Here is a 21,607-nt window from a genome sequence, read left to right as displayed (position 1 = left end):
ACGAGACAATATCACATAAACGATAAGCTCTTCAAACCCTGGACAAGCGCCTAGGAGCTTACACTCTAGCGCTGTGGCGCTTGGTTAGCGCCTAGGCGCCCAGTGTCAGAACTGCAGAGCTGCCTAATTCGAAGCACAGGCGCTGCGGCACCTAAAGGGCAACGCCGCGGCGCTAAACCTACGATAGAAAAGCTCCCAAACACTTCCATGAGAACATCTACCCTACTCTCAACCAACCCGAGCTAGCCTCGAACCAACACTTCCTAGCCGACCATTGGACCCTTCCTAGACCCATCTAACCAAGAACCCTAGCCCATGCATGCTGCAAGGCGCAACAACCCAAGGATCACCCCAAAGAACTCCAACCGAGACCGACCTCAACCAAACCCCTTTGAACGTCTCCAAGACCCCCACTAGCTGTTCATAGCCCTCTCCTAGTGTAATGCCCGAGATGTTGTCACTGTAATCATACGTTGATTATTTAACAGAATTGAGATTTCAGGAGCGAAAGGATGATGCGAAGGGAGAATCCGGGCGTCGGTGCACTACAATAAAAATTGTGTACAGCACGTTGGCACCCGAGCGGTAGAAAAATACCGCCCGAGTGCCAGTGCACCACAAGATTTGAATTTGGACAGAAATTCTGGCGCCCGAGCGGTAGAAAATGACCGCCCGAGCGCAAGTGTATGTCAAGTTGAGGCTCGGATAGAACGTTCTGCGCCCGAGCGGTGGTTTTTGACCGCCCGAGCGCAGACTTTGATGAAAGAAAAATTTGCCACACTTCTTTCATTCCTTCAGAAGCTGGAGAAAGGAACGAGAAAAGCTCCATAAAATCCTTACGCCTTTACACTTTTTAGATTTGTGATTATACAAGATCCGTCCATCCGATTTTCAATCCGACTTCAGTACTTTACTTCTCTTGTCAAGAGCTTCGACAGGACGTAAGTTTAATTAATTTTTGTTATGATTTGAAAATATATTGTTGAAGGAATCGGATATGATTCATATATGGTGTTCTTGACATAATAGACATTGTATAATCGAAATCGGATTGATAGACAGATACTGTATGAAATTGTTATGATTTTCTGAAAAGATTTGATTGAGATTTGATATCAGATTTGTATTGTTATCGATTATGAGTTGTGGGAATTGATATCTGTTGATTTGTATTGCTGGATATCTTGAGATTGTGCAGTTATGCCGTTGAAACAGAATTAGATTGAGTTCTGATTATATCCAATATCGAATTCTGTGGTATATTGATATTGTACTCCTCGATATTGTCATTGCCAAATTGAGTATTGACAGATTCGAATTCAAGACTTCCACAGAGTAAGAAATCGACAAAAGAAAGGTATAAATCAATGTTAACCGGGAGATCGACTTGAGTCAGATTGGACTTGAGTTTCCAAAAAACCACATACTTTACTTTATTTCATGGATTTTTGCAATTGAATGAGATGGATATGCTTAGTCTATTGATTTATAGGAAAGAGTGTATTGAGTCATGGGCGGAGATGCCTAGTCATTGGCGGATATGCCAAGTCTTTGGCGGATATGGCGAGACACTGGATGTTTAGTTTATATCGATGTTGCTTAGAAGTAGATCGACTCTGATCGCTGAGATTCGATATATGTGTCAATATCCAGGAACCGGGATCCCTAGATTAGAGATGAGTCGAGTCTGAGATGACGAGCCACTAGTTGATTTACAGTTTTATATCGATTCATGTTTCAGATTTGATACATGTTATTGATGATTGTTTATACTTTGATATATGTTTTTATATGATTGCATTTATTCATTGTTTATACTGGGATTATATTCTCACCGAAGTTATCCGGCTATTGTCGTGTTTGTATGTGTGCATTAAAACAGGTGGGACAAGATCAGGGTCAAGAAGAGAATGAGAGATGACAAGTTAGCGTGGAGATCCGGATCAGAAGTAGATAGGCTTCAGCACTTGACTTATAGTAGTTGAACCCTAGTTGATTTTAATGTATTGAGTACAAGACATCTACTTTTACTTTTGATATGTATACTAAATTGATTCCATTACGTTCCGCACTTGTATTTTTTAAAAAATATTAGAGCATGTTTATCTTAATTGATTGAATTATTCCCAAGAATGATTAAGAAATGAATTAGCGTTCGGGTCCCCACAACAGGTGGTATCAGAGCCGTAGGTTCTGGAACTGTAGGTTCTTGAGACTGAGATAGAAGCTAGTGAGCGGGGTAGAATGAGTTTTCTTTTCCTTGCTTTTTGTGATGCTAGCATGTGTTACTACTTTACATAATACATGTTTACTTGATTATCTGATTTGATTTGGTAATGTGTATTATTGAGAATGAATCAGAACCGATTCTTGATCAGCAGTAAGATGATCGGAGGGGGAACTGAACTGAAACAGATTTGTTGTATTGGGTTACTAATCCTTTTGATAATCAGATGTACCTCCTCGACGAGTCCCAGAACAGGTCAGTACTTCGGCTAATCCGATGGATGTGACAGCAACGCCGATGGAAACGCTACTGAAGAGATTTCAGTCTTTCAAACCGCCAACCCTGAAAGGAACAGAGACTTCTGTTGACTGTGAGTGTTGGTTAGATGATATTGAGATTCTGTTTGATTCCTTGGATTATACAGGTGAGCGCCGAGTCAGACTGATAGGGCACCAGTTGCATGATGTTGCAAAGAACTGGTGGATCACGACAAAGAGGGCCTTAGGAGCATCGAGATACGAATATTACCTGGAATGTCTTTAAGACTGAGTTTTATCAAAAGTTTTTCCCAGTGTCGTACAGAAAGGACAAGGGTGCATAGTTTTCAAATTTTAGACAGGGTCAGTTGAATATTGAAGAATATGTGGCCAAGTTCTCTACTTTGCTGCGATTTGCTCCGCACGTGGCTGAGAATGACGAAGCTGTTGCCGATCAGTTCATCAATGGGTTGAATCCGGAGATTTTTACATTGGTGAACACTGGGCAACCAAATAACTTTGCTGATGCCCTGAACCGAGCCAAAGGAGCTTAAGCTGGCCTGATGAGGTAGAAAGGAGCTTCGTATGTTTCTCCAGCACCGAGAACACATCAACCACCTCCCAGATTTGAGAGTGGCAGCAGCAGTGGTGGAAAGAAAGATTATCTGAAAGCCAAAATAAAACAGTTTAAGAAGTCTTGCAGCAGTTCTTCTACCTCCAGTGGTTCCAGACAGAGCCAGAGTTATACCGGGGCTTATTGCAGAACTTGCGGAGGGAGACATCCAACCGAGCAATGCCAGGGAGTTATTGGTAGTTGCCGTATTTGCAGACAATAGGGAAATTTTGCTAGAGTATGTCCACAGAGAAGTTCCCAGGGATCCCATGGAGCAGTATCAGCGGGATCAGTGGCTCAGACTGATAGACGATCATCAGTTGTTCATTCTGTCCAGCTACCACCGACTACTACTCCGTCACAGCAGAGGCCAGGAGGAAGCCAGACAGTTAGCCAGCCTCCTAGACAGCAGGCCAGAGTATTTGCTTTGACTGAGGAGCAGGCTCAAGAAGCACCAGATGATGTTGTTGCAGGTAACTGTTCTTTATGTAGTTATCCTGCTTACGTATTAATAGATACGGGTGCTTCATATAAATTTATTTCTGAACAATTTGCTTTGATGCATGATTTGCCTGTTGAGTCATTATCTGTTGTAGTATCTATCTCTTCTCCTTTGGGGACAGGTTTGATATCAGTGAAATCTGTGAAACATTGTCTGCTACAGTAGATGGGCATGAGATTGAGTTAGATTGTATTGTACTCGGGCTGTCTGATTTTGACTGCATTATTGGTATCGATATGCTAACCAAGTACAGAGATACCGTTGATTGTTTCCATAAGATTGTGAGATTCAAACCTGATATGGCTGAAGAATGGAAATTTTACCGGAAGGGTTCTAGATCTAGAATTCCTTTGATATCTGTTATGTCTATGACTCGATTATTGCATAAAGGAGCAGAGGGGTTCCTTGTATATTCAGTTGACGTACTGAAATCGAGTCTATCATTGGCTGATTTTCCAGTGGTGTGTGAGTTTGCTGATGTCTTCCCAGATGAAATTCCGGGAACGCCTCCGATTCGAGAGATAGACTTCAGCATCGAATTGGTACCAGGTAGAGTTCCAATTTCTAGAGCTCCGTACAGAATGTCACCGATAGAATTAAAAGATTTGAAAGAGAAGTTAGAAGATTTACTGGCCAAGGGTTACATTAGACCGAATGTTTCTCCTTGGGGTGTTCCAGTACTGTTTGAGAGAAAGAAAGACGGTTCAATGAGACTCTGCATTGATTACCGGCAATTGAACAAGGCTACGGTAAAGAAAAAATACCCTTTGCCTCGTATTGATGATTTATTTGATCAATTGCAGGGTTATTCTGTATATTCCAAGATCGATCTGAGGTCTGGATATCATCAGCTGAGAGTCAGAGATTCTGATATCTCGAAGACAGCGTTCAGAACCAGATATGGACATTATGAGTTTATTGTCATGCCGTTTGGTATAACAAATGCCTCAGCTGCATTTATGAGTCTTATGAACTGTGTGTTTCAGAAGTATCTCGATGATTTTGTGAATATATTTATCGATGATATTTTGATTTATTCGAATAATATGATTGATCATGTTGAGCATCTGAGAACTGTGTTGGGAATTCTTAGGGCTAAGAAACTATATGCTAAACTGTCGAAATGTGAGTTATGGCTGAGACAGATTGTATTTTTGGGTCATATTATATCCGGAGACGGTATTTCTGTTGATCCTAGCAAAGTAGAGGCCGTGATCAGTTGGCCGAGACCTACATTTGTACCAGAGATACGCAGTTTTATGGGTTTGGCAGGCTACTATCGTCGATTCATTAAAGATTTTTCCAGCATTTCTAAACCTATTACGCAGCTGACTCGGAAGAATGCTCCATTTGTTTGGTCAGAGGAGTGTGAGTCCAGTTTCTTAGAGTTGAAGAAGAGATTGACCAGTGCTCCGGTGGTGACTATCCCATCAGGTACTGGTGATTTTGTTGTGTATTGTGATGCTTCTCACAGAGGATTGGGTTGTGTTTTGATGCAGCGGGGATATGTGATTGCCTATGCCTCAATACAACTGAAGTCCCATTAATCTCGCTACCCAATTCATGATCTTGAATTGGCTGCCATTTTATTTGCACTGAAGATATTGCGACACTACTTATATGGTGAGAAGTTTGAGATTTATTCTGATCACAAGAGCTTGAAATATTTGTTTTCAAAATCATAGTTGAATATGAGGCAGCAAAGTTGGCTGGATTTATTGAAAGATTTTGATTTTGAAATCAAGTACTATCCGGGAAAATCGAATGCAGCAGCTGATGCACTGAGTCGAAAGGTATGTTCTTTGTCCTTATCGACTATTGGGGTTTCAAATATGATAGAAGATTGTTGTTTGTCTGGATTGGTATTTGAGACAGATTTTAGACCGTTGAGACTTTATACTGTTCAAGTTGAACCAGAGCTGATTTTGATAATTAAAGCGGCTCAAAAAGTTGATCAGAACATTCAGAACTTGATTTCGATTGTCAGAGCAGGTTATCGATCAGAATATCAGGTTCGTGACAATGTTTTATATGTGAATAATCGTCTTGTTGTGCCAGATGTTTCGGATTTGAAACGACAGATATTGTCAGAAGCGCATAGCAGTCGATTCAGTATTCATCCTAGTGGCAAAAATACGTATAATGATTTGAAAAGACAGTTCTGGTGGAAACAGATGAAAGCTGATATTGCTGAATTTGTGTCCAGATGTCTGAATTGTCAACAGGTGAAAGCCGAAAGAAAGAAACCCAGAGGACTGTTACAGAGTTTGTCCATTCCTGAATGGAAATGGGATCACATTTCCATGGACTTCGTGACGAAGCTACCACGTTCCTCCCGAGGTTGTGATGCGATTTGGGTCGTGATTGGCAGATTGACCAAATCAGCATGCTTTATTCCGTACCAGATGACGTACCGACATGACCAGATGACAGAGATATATGTCAGAGAAGTGGTCAAATTGCACGGAGTGCCGAAGTCGATTGTATCAGACCGTGATCCTCGGTTTACTTCGCACTTCTGACAGAGTTTACAGCAGACTCTTGGTACGAATTTACATCTTAGTACCGCATATCATCCACAGACAGACAGACAGTCAGAGCGGACTATCCAGACACTGGAGGATATGCTGAGAGCTGTAGTGCTTGATTTTAGCACTAGTTGGCAAGATTCTTTGTCACTTTGTGAATTTTCGTACAACAACAACTATCAAACGAGTATTGAGATGACACCGTTTGAAGCGTTGTACGGCAAGAAGTGTCGATCCCCTCTGTATTGGGATGATATCTCAGAGGTTCCTGAGATTGGACCTGATATGATTAGAGATATAACTGAGAAAGTGAAGCTGATTCAGAAGAGAATGAAGACAGCCCAAGACAGACATGTCAAATATGCCAATGTTCGACAAAGACCGTTGGTATTTGAGGCAGGACACAGAGTATTCTTAAAGATTTCACCTTTCAGAGGAGTTGTCAGATTTGGCAAGAAAGCGAAGTTGTCTCCACGTTATATTGGGCTGTGTGAGATTCTCGAGAAGATATGAGATCGTGCATATCGACTCGCATTACCACCTTCTCTATCTGGAATACATGATGTCTTTCATGTATCTTTGTTGCGAAAGTATATTCCTGATGCTTCACATATTATTCAACCAGATGAGGCCGAACTGGACGAGACACTGAGTTATTTCGAGAAACCGATCCAGATTCTCGATCGTAATAAAAAACAGCTCAGAACGAAGACTATTCCACTTGTGAAGATTCAGTGGAGTCATCATGGCATCGAAGAAGCTACTTGGGAAACTGAGTCAGATATGAGACAGAGACTCCCAGAATTATTTCACTGATGTGATTTTTCTATTCAGCTTCTGTTATACATTTCTTTCTGATATGATTTGATTGCCTATGATTTTGGGGACGAAATCAGATCTTAGGGGGCGAGAAATGTAATGCCCGAGATGTTATCACTGTAATCAGACGTTGATTAATTAACAGAATTGAGATTTTAGGAGCGAAAGGATGATGTGAAGGGAGAAGCCGGGCGTCGGTGCACTACAATAAAAACTGTGTACAGAACGTTTGGCGCCCGAGCGGTAGAAAAAGACCGCCCGAGCGCCAGTGCACCACAAGATTTGAATTTGGACAGAAAGGCTGGCGCTTGAGCTGTAGAAAATGACCGCCCGAGAGCCAGTGTATGTCAATTTGAGGCTCGGACAGAATGTTCCGCGACCGAGCGGTAGTTTTTGATTGCCCGAGCACCGACTGAGATGAAAGAAAAATGAGCCACATTTCTTGACATGCATGATATGGATATATATATATACAGATTCTTTCATTCCTTCAGAAGCTAGAGAAAGGAACGAGAAAAGCCTCATAAAATCCTTACGCCTTTACACTTTTTAGATTTGTGATTATATAAGATCCGTCCGTCCGATTTTCAATCCGACTTCAGTACTGTACTTCTCTTGTCAAGAGCTTCGACAGGACGTAAGTTTAATTACTTTTTGTTATGATCTGAAAATATGATGTTGAAGGAATCGGATATGATTCAAATATGGTGTTCTTGACATAATAGACATTGTATAATCGAAATCGGATTGAAGGACAGATACTGTATGAAATTGTTATGATTTTCTGATTAGATTTGATATCAGATTTGTATTGTTATCGATTATGAGTTGTGGGAATTGATATCTGTTGATTTGTATTGCTGGGTATCTTGAGATTGTACAGTTATGCCGTTGAAACAGAATTAGATTGAGTTCTGATTATATCCAGTATTGAATTCTGTGGTATATTGATATTGTACTCCTCGATATTGTCATTGCCAAATTGAGTATTGACAGATTCAAATTCAAGACTTCCACAGAGTAAGAAATCGACAAAAGAAATGTATAAATCAATGTTAACCGGGAGATCGACTTGAGTCAGATTGGACTTGAGTTTCCAAAAAACCACATACTTTACTTTATTGCATGGATGTTTGCAATTGAATGAGATGGATATTCTTAGTCTATTGATTTATAGGAAAGAGTGTATTGAGTCATGGGCGGAGATGCCTAGTCATTGGCGGATATGCCAAGTCTTTGGCGGATATGGCGAGACACTGGATGTTTAGTTTATATCGATGTTGCTTAGAAGTAAATCGACTCTGATCGCTGAGATTCGATATATGTGCCAATATCCAGGAACCGGGATCCCTAGATTAGATATGAATAGAGTCTGAGATGACGAGCCACTAGTTGATTTACAGTTTTATATTGATTCATGTTTCAGATTTGATACATGTTATTGATGATTGTTTATACTTTGATATATGTTTTTATATGATTGCATTTATTCATTGTTTATACTCGGATTATATTTCACCGGAGTTATCCGACTGTTGTCGTGTTTGTATGTGTGCATGACAACAGGTGGGATAGGATCAGGGTCAAGAAGAGAATGAGATAGGACAAGTTAGCGTGGAGATCCGGATCAGAAGTAGATAGGCTTCAGCACTTGACATATAGTAGTTGAACCCTAGTTGATTTTAAGGTATTTAGTACAAGACATGTACTTTTACTTTTGATATGTATATTAAACTGATTTCATTACGTTCCGCACTTGTATTTTTTTTAAAAAAAATATTAGACCCTGTTTATCTTAATTGATTGAATTATTCCCAAGAATGATTAAGAAATGAATTAGCGTCTGGGTCCCCACACCCAGCCCTATCATGACCCAAGAGGGTCAGCTTCTTGGCTAGAATCGAGCCATGCACGCTACAACTCCCTAACCTCTCCATCTAGGCCTAGCCGAGGCATACACCCAAGGAAACCAATCGGCTATCACAAAATATAAAACTCCAACCATTTCCAACCCCTTTACACCTTACTCCTCAACATATACAGCCTCAAAACACCAAGCCATAATAGCCCCCTTACACAAAGATCAAGAAAACGTGAGTTGAATGCATAACATGAGGATATCATGACAAAACGAAAGCATAGAAGATTTAATATGCAAGAACCAATAACCCTTCACACGACACACATTTCAGCATATTTACAGCATGAATGATGTAAAAAAAAGATACATGGCGTGCCTTTATGTGTAGATGATCAAAGACTCGAAGAAACACGCGTCGGGGAAACACTGGAGGAGCGGGGAGGGAACTTGCTTGAGAATATTGGAGGAAAATTGATGAGGGCTGGTTGATGCTGCAAAAACGTGAGGGACAGGCTGCTGATGGGGGGAGAGGGGTGGGTACTAGGAGGGAATAGGGTTAGGGTTTGCTAGGGTAGGATTTAAATAAATAAAACATGCACTAATAGGCTTAATCTAAATTTTAAAATGATTAAAAAGTATTTTGAGCACATTAAACATTAAAACAAATCCATCAAGCCCAAAATGCTCCCGAAAAATATTTTGTTCAATTAAATTTTTGAATATACTGCCCGAGCCCTCAAAAAGTCATTTGAATCGTTAAAATTTGCGTACCGGCTAAAAATATGATCCGGCGAGTAAAAATGTCCACCAAGACCCATTTTCGAAAAATACACTTAAAAGCACATCTTATTAAATAAAATAGTTTAGGAGGATAGAAATTATGAAACAAAAAAATTTAGGAGGAACTTCAAAGTTAAGCGTGTTTGACTTGGGGCAATTTCGGGATGGGTGACCTCTGGGAAGTTTCTTAGAGTGCGTGTGAGTGAGGATATAAGCACGCTGGAAAGACTTGTTTTGGTACAATGGGGACAGTCGTCGAATATGAACGTTACATTACATCTATAAATACCAAGGTGGAAGGAAGATGAATGCACCATTCAACCTCTTCTTTTTTCTCTTAAAATAACTTGTAGTAGTTTTTTTATGTGTGTTGTAATTCCGGCTACTAATGGTAGATAAACAAGTTTCTCATTCTCTAGATGAAGTTACTATGTATTAATAAATATATTTGAATAAAAATATCAAGGCTTACTGCTCGTCTTATTTATTATTTTCAAATTGAACTACTTTACTATGCATCCTGAAGTAGGAAACGAAACAAAGTTGTGTTAGGTGTTTTTGAAGGAATATACGTCAAGAACCATATATAGCGACTGTGTGGTTGGATTGTGATGAGTAGTCTATGAAACCTAGTGGATACAACTCGACAGTACTCCGATCAAAAAAGTAAATTGTTCAGTTTATTATACGGAAGTATGATGGGTCATTTAAAAAATCAATCATCTAAAACATAGTTTATAGGCTATAAACTTTGCGTAGTTGTATGTTTTTGGGTTATATGCTTTAAAAAATAGACTCATAAACATAATAATGTCACGAATCATAATTATGAAAAATGAGAATAATTTTGATAAATTTAAAAGATTATGGTGCTCAAACAAAAATATTTAGGAGGATAGAAATTACGAAAAAAATAAAGTTTTTGTACAGAGATTTATTAATAGTTTGCCTTATTTATTTCCCGCTCTTAAACGTAGCATTTTTGCCAGTGATTTTAACCACAAATTTTTTCTTGTTGCAGTTGCGGATTGTATGAAGAGACACTAATGGCTGCAGGGTGATTGGAACTTGCTCCCTTCGTCTAAAGACCGAACGGAATATCTCCGACATCCGCTTTTCTCCCTTTTCTTTAACCAATAAATCACTCAAGCCTAGGCCCATTACGGCCACCATCGTATCTGCACCAATGTTTGGGATATCCGAAACTTTTTCAAGATTAAAAGAGTACGGAAAAGTGAGCATTTGTGTTCTTTTTATTAGAAATAAAGCGAGAAAATAATATGGAGGAAAAACTCCATTGATGGACGAGAAAAGCTCTTTCTCTGTATATCAGATTGCAATTTTGTACAATGAATTTTCTCAAGACTCAACTTGTAACGTCCCAATAATTTGAAGGTTCACGTAAACCACATGCATGCAAGTTATCAAATTTCTTTGGTATTTTATTAAATTGTTTTAAGGCATAATATGTATGCTTATTTTATTAAATTGTGTTTAAATATTTTTATACATGCATTATTATTGCATGATAGAATTTAATTCATTAAATTTTAAAAGGGTCATGCATTAAAGATTTTTAAGTTTCATTTCGTGCTCGAACGACGAACGAAGACCGGAGAATTTCCAAGAAATTATTTTTATTACACGATTAATTTTTATTAATTAATATAAGATGTTTTAAAGATATTTTTCATGAATTGGAATTTATTGGGTATTTTTTTAACCGCAAGATTTTATTTTTAACGGTACGCGAATTTTATCGAATCGGGAGACTTTTTGAGGGTTTGGCTAATATTTTCACAAACTTTCCAATACGAAATATTTTTCGGGAGTGTGTTTGGATTTAATGGGTCTATTTTTAAGCTTATTGGGCTTAAAACCTTTTTATTTTAATTGAGGGTCATTAACACATATTTTAATTAACCTAAACTACACTTAAACTAAACCTAAACTACCCCACCTCATAATAGCCGACACCCTCACTCCCACCAGCCTTTATTCTTGGAAAACAACCAGCCAACAACCCCTCTCCCCTTCATCATTTACGTGAAATGATCAACAGCCACCATTCCCCATTTCTTCTCCCTTCAAGCAAGATTGTTTCTCCGCTCTCCGGTGCCTCCTCGTCGTGATTTTCTTCAAAGTTTCGAGCACCATTCTTCAAGGCACGCCCCGTACTTTTATTTCTGCATCACATACGCTATATATTTGCTGTTATATGTTTATTTGTATGTGGAATTCTCGGTTCAGCATTATTCATGGAGAGTTTTCATTTTTGTTTCAAGTCTTTGCATTATTGAACATCCAACTCACGTTTGTTGTAATTTGCTGCAAGGGGACTGTTAACTGCTGTCATTAGAAGTCTGAACCACGTAATATTTAAGGAGAAACATGCTGGATTTGTGTTTTGGCCGTGGGTGGTAATGGCCGAGAGGTTGGGTGGAGTTGTGGCTTGTTTTGGGTTGTATTTCGGACCAAAGGTGAAACCGACGGTGTGAGGGCAACTCCAGGTCTTGGACTTGTCTCTGATGGGTCTGAGTCATGATCTGGAAAAGCTTGATCACTGCTGGTCTTGACTCTAGAGCCGCACGAGGGAGTCGAACTGAGGAGAGATCGGATTTGAGCGTTTTGGATGTCTAGCGAGAAGATGCGATTTCCAGCGTGCATGGGCTGAATTCTTGGGATGGTTTGGTCCAGAAGGGTCCTATGGTGGTCTAGGAGAGGTTGGTTAGGTGCTGGTCCACGTGGTCTTGAGCTAGGACCGATAATTTGCAAGTTTGGTCCATTGAGGTTTGTAGTTGTAGTATGCTGGAAACTTCAGCAACTTGCTGGTCTAGGATTAAAATGTCTAAGGGTCTGATTTTGAGGTGTTTATGACCTTCTAGATGTTATTAGGATGTGGTAAAAAGTTGGGAGAATTTTGGTTAAGTTTCGAGTCGATTCGGGTTAAAACCGGGACTCCGGTACAAGTTTTAAAACAATTCGGTTAAGTTATGAAATGAGCTCGAGTTTAAGTCTAGGGATGCTTTTAAATATGTTTTGGGACATTTTTAAGAGTTTGGTAAGTTTCGGATCAAAATAATGAGTTTTGGATTTATCCGGGATTTAGTCGACGCACGAAAGGTTAATTAAAGAATTAATTTAAACGCCTAGATTTAAGCTTAATAAAATTATGGAAAATTATATTTAAGCTCAAATAATTATTAGAAGTCTAAGTTTTTAATTTGGGAATTTTATGCTAAGGTTTTGTTTAATTCGGGATTAAAACGCACTAATATGTTATAGTTAAAGATTAATTTAAAAGTCATAGATTTAAGCCAAATAAAAATATGGAAAAGTTCACGTAGGCTTAAATAGTTATTTGGGACATGTTATAGTCAATAGAATTAAGAAAATGTCGGAAACATGGAATTTTACGTCTAGGGGTGAAACGATAATTTTTGGGTTTCCAAGGGCAAAATGGTCATTTTGCACCCGAAGTGAGATTTTGGTCCTGGCAGCGCCCTGAGCACATTTTATCATGATTTAAATGTTTATGCATCATGATCACGATTTTTTTAAGATTTTATGAAAATATACGTTGCATGCTTGGTTTAAAGAAAAAATTACGTATATGCATGTTTTTATTAAGTGATGAATATGATGATGTTTTTGAAGGATATGAGTTGGTTGTGACTGACGATGTATATGTATACGATGATATGATTGGAGATATCGTGAGGGAAAAGGCCCCAGAGGGAGCCCGTTTACGGGAGAAGGCCCCAGAGGGAGCCCGACGATCGTATTTCCATTGACATGAGATATGATAAGCTGAGGCCCGGGCTCAGTGGGCGGGTAATGCTGTCGCTGATGTCCCCTGCCGCCGGGTACCACGGTTTTTATAGATGGATCCATCGATAGAGCTGATACGATAGAGCTGATATGAAAGTCACAACTAATGAACTGAATTCAGTTAAAAGAAAATGTTTAAGTTTATGATGACACGATGAGATGTTTTGAGACGTATATGATGACATGATTTGACACGTATATGATGACATGAGATGACATGATTTGACACGATATGATTTTACACGACACGTATACGTATATGATGACATGAGATGACATGTTTTGACACGATATGATTTTACACGACACGTATACATATATGATGACATGAGATGACATGTTTTGAGACGATACGATTTTACATGACACGTTTACATTATGTTTTTAAATTCTTTAAAGGTATGTTGGCATTAAGCTTTTTAAGTTCATGAAAGATATGTTGAGTATGATATTTTTCACTGTTATGTGCCTGTATATGTACTTGTTATTCCTGGTACAGGCGTGTTGAGTCTTTAGACTCACTAGGCGTGTGTGATGCAGGTGAGCTAAATGCTGAGGAGACTGGAGGTGCCGAACTCTGAGTAGGCAGACTTGGTGGGTGACACGACCCGAGGACCACATGTTTTCCGCATTACGAATTATGAGATTGAGAGGAGATAATATTTTCATACGTCGATGATTTTAAGATTTATACTCGTTTATGTTTACGCATGATTTTGGGACGAGTATGGTTAATTTAAACTGTATTATTTTTACGGTCAGATAATTACGATTATTTTAAATGATATTTCAAAAATGCGAGTTTTTATTTTAAAAAAAAAAATATTCCGCAATTTATAAAACGAGTGAGATGTTACACAACTACGACAAGTCAACCTATTTATACCAATAGTAAAGAAGAGAAAATACGACTAATGATAAAACGTGTTTTATCAAATGACTTCTAATATTCCCCCTCAATATGGGGAGTGAATATTTTCAATTCCCATCTTGACCATCAATGCTCGAAGCTTTGTAGGAAGAAGAGCCTTAGTGAACATATCTCCAAGCTGCAAATGGGAAGCAACATGCAGTACTCGAATTATGCCTGGTTGTATTCTTTCGCGCACAATGTGACAGTCAATATCAATATGTTTTGTACGCTCATGAAATACAGGGTTGGATGCTATATAAATAGCTGCTTGATTGTCACAAAACAGCGTCACTGGTACGTCAACCACCGTGCACAAATATCCGAGCAATGAAATCATCCAGACTGCTTCACAAGTATCATTGCCATGGATCTGTACCCGACTTCATTAGAAGATTTAGACACCATTTGTTGCTTCTTTGATTTCCAGGAAACTAATGAGTTGCCCAGCATTACACAAAACCCAGTAACTGAGCGACGTGAATCAGGACATGCAGCCCAATCAGAGTCCGAGAACACATGCAATTTGGCTTCTGTTTTCGAACTATAGAACAAGCCCTGACCTACTGTACCCTTCACATATCTTAGAACTAAATACACAGACTGCAAATGAGCAGTCTGTGGTGCCGAGACAAACTGACTAAGTCTGTTTATCGAATAGGCCAAGTCCGGACGTGTGATAGTGAGGTAAAGCAGCTTTCCAACAAGCCTACGATATATGGACGGGTCTTTTAATAACTCGCCATCATCTTGACTGAGTTTCGAATTGGCATCCATAGGACTTGTGCGAGGTTTACTCCCAATGATTCCGGCTTCAGTGACTAACTGAAGTGCGTAATGACGCTGACATATGTATATACCTCGTGAAGATCTTGCTACCTCAATCCCCAAGAAATACTTCAAGTCACCCAAGTCCTTTAACTTGAATTGCATGTTCAAGAAAAGTTTCAAACTCTCGGCCTCAGTGTCATTATTTGTGGCAATTACTATGTCATCCACAGATACCAACAAAGCCAAGAACACATCACCGTGTGTACGAACAAATAGGGAGCTATCCGCATGGGATTGAACGAAACCAATTTTGAGAAGAGTGGAAGACAAGTAGCAAACCATTTCCGAGAGGCTTGTTTGAGTCCGTATAAGGATTTTTGTAGCTTGCAAACAACATTAGGTGGCAAAGATTCCCCCTTTCGTTCATATCCAGAAGGAAGTGACATGTAAACCTCCTCAAATAAGTCACCATGCAAAAATGCATTGTTGACATCAAGTTGCATCAAGGACCATCCTCGAATGGCTCCTAAAGCTAATAAGGTTCGGACGGTGGTCAACTTAGCAACAGGATAGAAGGTTTCAAAATAATCCACCCCTTCTTGTTGTGTATACCTTTTTGCGACTAAGAGGGCCTTATATCGTTCGAGAGTCCGATCTGCTAGAAACTTGGCTTTGTATACCCATTTGCAGCCAACGATGTGTTTACCAAGAAGCAAAGAAACAATGGTCCAAGTGTTATTGCTCTCTAAAGCACTCAACTCATCAGTAATGGCCTGACACCATTCTGGTTGCTGAACAGCCTGAGAGAATGTGTTAGGCTCAGGAATGGATGAAATATTGTTGACAAAAGCTCGGTAGGAAGGCGAAAGGCAATGAGTGCTTAGGACCAATGACAGGGGATGAGCAGTAGACAGCTCGGGTGAGCAGGAGGAAGTAGCAAAACAATTATAGTCACGTAAGTGACTAGGCTTGGTGGACAATCTTTTAGAATGAGATTGCGGTAGTGGGTCAGCAGCTGGTGATAGTAGATGAATGTGTGTGGAAAGGACATTTTCAGAAAAGAAATAAGAAGAAGAGTCGGTGGAGATGATTGTTCTGTAAATGGGAAAGTTTGCTCATGAAAAACAACATCCCGAGATATATAAACTTCATTGGTGTCAATGTTGAGAAGTTTATAGGCTTTATAGCATGAGGGATATCCAAGAAATACAGATTTGATAGCATGAGGAGAAAATTTGGAGCGTTGGCTCAAAAGTGTAGAGCCATAGCAAAGACACCCGAACGATCTAATGTGAGAGTAAGTTGGCAACTTTTGAAACAACAGCTCAAAAGGACTTTTATCAGAAAGACGTGGAGAAGGAGTTCGGTTGATGAGGTAGGCTGCAGTAGATACACAATCACTCCAATAAACTAAAGGGACATGTGATTGAAACAACAAGGCTCGAGCTACATTCAAGATGTGTTGATGTTTTCGTTCCACAACATAATTTTGTTGTGGTCGTTCAACACATGAATGATAGGATACAATTCCCTCGGCCTTGAAAAAATTGGAGATATTAAATTCTAGAGCATTGTCAGAACGAACAGATTTAACTTTGGAACCAAATTGCGTATGAACCATCTTGCAAAAATCAGGCCAGGTACACAAAACATCATATTTGGCGTTCATCAAATATATCCAAGTGTATCGTGTGTGATCATCAACACTCAAAGGATGTAATGGACCCCAAACATCAATGTGAATCAACTCAAAAGGAATATCACAAGTTAGATTGTTGGAAGAAATTGATAATCTCTTTTGTTTGGCTAGGTCACAAATCGAGCAGTCAAGTACATCACTTGAATTTATTGAACCATCATGAAATAACTTGCCTAGTACATATAACCTAGGTTAAGAGGGATGTCCCATTCTATAATGCCATAATTGGCTATGAGTAAGAGAAACATTACAGACTACAGGAAAAGTGTTGGATGGATTCAGAACATAAAGGTTACCAACGCGGCTACCCATCCCAATCTTCCTTTCCTTGGTGATATCCTGAATGACACAAGAATCAGAAGAGGACACAGAACACTTTAGGTGTTCGGTCAGAGAGCTAACAGAAACAAGATTCGAATGAAAACTGCCAACAAAAAGCACATTCTCGAGTATCAAGTCATGTGACAGCAAAACAGATCCTATATGTGTTGCTGCCACTGTGGAATTGTCAGGTAGCGTGACCGTGGAATTTGTGGCTTTATAGGAATGAAAATACGCAAGGGAGCAGCAAATATGATGTGTGGCTCCCGTGTCAAAGTCCCAATGATTATTAAGGATAGAAGAATTATGAAAGGATAATGAAGATATACCACTGAGACACGATGCAAACGCTTCAAGTTGTTTCGAATCCATAGTGGTGCCATAGCCAAGCTGCAGTTGAGTGCTCAAGAGGCAAGGAGCTGCTTGCATTGGTCGGGACTTATCGAATCAGGTGCACTGCTGGTTAGTTGTGAATTGACAGGAGTATCAACAACTTTAAGATGGTTTGCTCGAACTTTAGATGCATTACTGGTGGACACATAATATTGCTTCGGCTTATATTTGGGATGACTTGGTGGATACCCATGCAATTGGTAGAATTTATCACTGGTATGACCCAGGTAATGACAGTAAGAACAAATAGGCAGATCTGATTTTCTTCCTTTATCATTTTTACCATATGAAGATCCCTTGACAATCGCTATGCTCGGATTAGGAGACGATTGTGAAGATTGATCCAATGACGAAGCAGAATTGTCAGAATGCATGGATCGTTGACGTTCTTCCTGAACCACCAATGAGAAGATCTTCGAAATTACAGGAATTGGATCCATCATCAAAACTTGAGCACGAATCTAATCAAATGACCCATTGAGTCCCATCAGAAATTGCATAACATAGTCTTTATTTTGGTACTTCACCTAATTCTTCATAGATCCGCAGTTACACACCAATACCGGTTGGAAATCCTTCAATTCATCCCACAAAGTTCTCACACGAGTATAATAAGTGCTAACATCCATTGAACCTTGCTGTAAACCAGTCAATAACCTTTTGATTTGAAAAATGCGAGGTGCATTACTTTGATTGAACCTTTCTCGGAGATCTATCCAAATCTCATGTGTGGTAGCCATATACATGAGGCTATCAGCTATTTCTCGACTCACAGCATTAAGTAGCCACGAAATCACCATACTATTGCATTTAATCCAGGCACCGTACAACAAATCTTCAGCAGGAAGATGCACGAACGTTCCATCGACGAAAACGAGCTTATTCTTAGCAGTAAGTGCCATAGACATCGCACGACTCCAGGTATTATAATTATTACCTGCAAGGAAGTGAGATACAAGCACTAGACCAAGATGATCACCATTCTGGAGAAAATACGGGCTGTTCGAATCATCGATAATTCTCCCGCTCTGTGAAGTCGTAGCTTGAGGATGTGTACCATATTAGAAATAAAGCGAGAAAATAATATGGAGGCAAAACTCCATTGATGAACGAGAAAAGCTCTTTCTATGTATATCAGATTGCAATTTTGTACAATGAATTTTCTCAAGACTCAACTACCACAAGTCAACCTATTTATACCAATAGTAAAGAAGAGCAAATGCGTCTAATGATAAAACGTGTTTTATCAAATGACTTCTAATACTTTTTTCAATTCACTTTTTTTTTTTCATATGGGTCACTGTTAAATGTGTTTTGTGTTACTGCTGGATGGCGAATTATTGGTGATTCCGTTGAACCTTTTGATGGGTCAAGTTAACTATTAAATGTTTATTGAGTTGGAGATGGTTATTGGACTTTCTTCACCTTCTTGAATCTCTTGGTGTTTCATTGTGCAGAAGTGAAACATCTTCAAATCGTTTTTGTTCATGGTCATGCAGGCATATGTTGTTTCTAAAGATTCGGATTTTAAATATAGTGTGCGTTCATGTGTGTCTATGCCCAATTTTTATAGTTTATTTATTAGCATTCTTTTGGTGGGAAAGGTGGCGCTAATTCCATACATTACAGCCGGTGATCCTGACCTTTCAACCACTGCAGAAGCACTGAAGGTCCTTGACTCCTGTGGTTCAGACATCATTGAATTGGGAATGCCATATTCAGACCCTTTGGCTGATGGTCCTGTTATACAGGTTTGAAAATGCGGTGCCATGTAATCTTAGTACAACATTTCTTTCATGTGAAGCTTGAAGAATCTTAACATGATAGTTTTATTCTGTGTGGTTGATGCCCATTCATTTTCATCTTCTTTCACAGGCAGCTGCCACACGATCATTAGCTAGAGGAACCAACTTTGAGAAAATCGTAGCAATGTTGAAGGAAGTAAGTTCTTTTTACTTTTATCTAAGCCATAATAGAGAATACAAGTGATGCTAACTTGATATGCCAACGAATTTAGGCTACCTCCTTCTGCTACGTCCTTTCTAAACTTGTGTTTAGATTTTCGAATACTATATCATGTTTTGACATCTCGTTAAGGTAATTTCCCCATGGTTTCCTTGTGAAACCTATTATTTTTATTTTTGGGAAAACCAGACATTTTTTTCCCACTACATTTTATTTTTTTAGCAGCATAGCATCCATATTCCATAGCCAACTTTTAGCTTACTCTTGGTGACATCATTTCCTGATTTATGTTTTTTTGGTACATCACAGGTAGTACCTCAATTGTCTTGTCCGATTGCATTATTCTCGTATTATAACCCCATACTCAAGCGTGGTATGGAGAAATTCATGACGACTTTGCAAGATACAGGAATACATGGTAATTGTGTTCACTTTGCCCTTTCTTTTTTTTTTTCCTGTTTCAGCATATCATGACACACATTTATCCTGTTTGCCAAAGATGAAAACTTTCTCCTAGTCGTATAACCAATACTTTCGCATTACTCATGTGCCTTGTGTAACCAATGGGAATTTTGTTTTCAGGGCTTGTTGTTCCAGATGTCCCTCTGGAAGAGACAGAGATATTGAGGAAGGAAACCATTAACCGCCTGTAAAAATATCGAGCTGGTTGACCTATCCCATCGATAAATTTCTTCCTGACTTGATTTTTGAATGGAATTGGTTTTTTATTTTTTCTTAGAAGTTTCCTGTTGCATGATGCTGTACAGTAGAATTGTGTATTATGGGGTTGTCGGAGGAATGTCCAGAGGGAATGGAAACACTAAAAAATACTGCAAAGAAAAAGTTTCAACAAAATTCTTGGACCTTTTTTTTGGTTTGCTCATTGCTGTACCTTTGGAAACAATTTTTCTTAATACTAATGTGTAGATATCACACCAGATCACTGTATCAAGTTATTGAACAATTTCCAAAAATGCACTTATGGCTATAGTTAGCCGTATCCTTCCGAGGACTCATCAGTTGATCCATTTGAACCTGCAAATTTCAGGTACTGCTTACCACTCCGACGGGACGAATGAAAGCCATCGTTGAAGCTTCAGAAGGTTTGTCTATCTTGTAAGATTCATTTCTTTTTATTTTAATTTTGTCTTCTTTGAGTTTTGGGTGGTGAGGTGATGGAAAGAGTAATCTTGCGAAGTATGTTCCAATTTTTCTCTTTCAAGTACACAGTCATTTCTCTGTCATGGTTCACACTGAGTAAAAAAAGGGCAACTGGGTATTGCCACCACGAGTTCAACGTCAACATGGTTTTTAAAAATAATTCAGATGCGGCCGTAATTTTCGTTCTTTGTAAACTTATCTTTGAATAGGTGGGCACAGTGGGAGTCACTGGAGCACGAGCGTCTGTTAGTTTGAAGGTGGAGTCTCTCCTAAAAGATATTAAAGAGGTAAGATTTTGTTTTACCTTACCTTTTTATATTTGAACATAAATATTTCATGGCTTATCGTCGCGTTTTTTTACCCTGAATTCATATGGTAAAGCCTTTTCTATGCTTATGACCATCTTTTTCACAGGCAACAAGCAAGCCAGTAGCTGTTGGTTTTGGCATATCAAAACCAGAACATGTGAAACAGGCTCGAATTTTGTCAAAACCTTAGTTAACCTCAATTATTATCTATTTTCATGCATTTACATGTTTTATTTTTATTGTTCAGGTGGCGGGATGGCGTGATTGTTGGTAGTGCTATGGTAAAACTATTGGGTGAAGCAAAATCTCCTGAAGAAGGATTAAAAGAACTGGAATTGTTCACCAAAAACTTAAAATCTGCACTGTTATGATGTGTTTCTTGAGTCCTGCCTGTGTACCTTAATTTAAACCCTTCTACCATCGAGTAAGAATTGGATGCAGCAGTTGGATTGGCCGATAAGAAATTGTTGAACTTGTTCATCGAGATAGTGGTTATGCTGTTTTCTGATAATTAAATACATTTGTTTCGGACAATAAAAAACCACTCAAAATCTCTGGAAATCACTCTCTTTTCAACATCCAAAGACAAATATCAGCCTACAATCTAAAGACTAAATATCGAACATCCTAAGAGAAAACTGTATCAATAAACCAAACCACT

General features: G+C 39.0%; 1 long non-coding RNA gene and 1 pseudogene across 1 annotated transcript; both read left to right on the top strand.

Moving 5' to 3' along the window:
- The first annotated feature begins 9,975 nt into the window (after window positions 1-9,975).
- On the top strand, window positions 9,976-21,494 carry LOC140810330 (tryptophan synthase alpha chain-like; annotated as a pseudogene).
- LOC140809543 (uncharacterized) lies at window positions 11,618-14,227 on the top strand. Its single transcript, XR_012113125.1, has 2 exons — window positions 11,618-11,752; window positions 13,959-14,227. It is a non-coding gene; the product is annotated as an uncharacterized lncRNA (long non-coding RNA).
- Window positions 21,495-21,607: the final 113 nt, after the last annotated feature.

This window comes from Primulina eburnea, chromosome 13, assembly GCF_022965805.1.
Source record: "Primulina eburnea isolate SZY01 chromosome 13, ASM2296580v1, whole genome shotgun sequence".
In the NCBI taxonomy this organism is placed as follows: Eukaryota; Viridiplantae; Streptophyta; class Magnoliopsida; order Lamiales; family Gesneriaceae; genus Primulina; species Primulina eburnea.
This window is presented reverse-complemented; position numbering and strand designations above follow the sequence as displayed.